The sequence below is a fragment of the Solanum tuberosum genome, unplaced genomic scaffold, assembly GCF_000226075.1.
Source record: "Solanum tuberosum cultivar DM 1-3 516 R44 unplaced genomic scaffold, SolTub_3.0 scf00266, whole genome shotgun sequence".
NCBI classification, from domain to species: Eukaryota; Viridiplantae; Streptophyta; class Magnoliopsida; order Solanales; family Solanaceae; genus Solanum; species Solanum tuberosum.
The window spans coordinates 407,199-408,021 of NW_006239201.1; positions in this window are offsets into that span (position 1 = coordinate 407,199).

Genomic DNA, 823 nt, shown 5'->3' on the forward strand with positions numbered 1-823 from the left:
ACCCCACCCCCTCCAAAAAAAATTAAGTTTGTCTTTAAAAATATTTTCAATTTCAAAATTTTATTTTTTCACCCACCTCAGCCCCCACCCCTCCAAAAAAAAAATTTAAGTTTGTGTTTAAAAATAATTTCAATTTCAATTTTTTATTTTTTTCATCCCACCCCACCTCCTATACGCATCCCCCCTAAGTCGGCCCCACACACCCTCCAAGAAAAAATTTAAGTTTGTTTTTAAAAATATTTTCAATTTCAAATTTTTATTTTCATTCATAAATCAAACACAAAAAAATTCGAAAAATATTTTCCACTCACCAATCAAACATGAGAAAATAAGTCCAAAGTCTACTTGTTTTCCAGGAAAACATTTTTCTTCGTACCAAACACACCCTAATTCTTCCTTCTTTGGCCTAGCTCATTTGGTAATTCTCATTATTTTACTCAACAGTTTTATATATAATTTTTCCTCAAAATTTACAATGGCCACGATTGTAACACCCTGTATTCTACGTGTACTAGTCCTTTTTATATGACACTTATAAATTGCCTTGTGGTATAGTTATGGACCCGGTTTCCTATGCAACTAGTGACAATATAATAGGTTTAAAGTGAGTTGTCCATAGATTTTGATGCGACCCGATTAAGTTGACGTCGACAGAAGTATTTAAACTCGAGATGGTAGGTGGTAATTGAGCTTAAAGTTGGAAGTTAGTGCTAAGTTAAAGAAAATGAGATTAATATTTAGAAAATGGAATAAAATAAGTGAGCTGCTTGCTTGACTTAACTAAGCTAGTAGGTGACAAGTAGGTGATGCACCTACTTAGAAT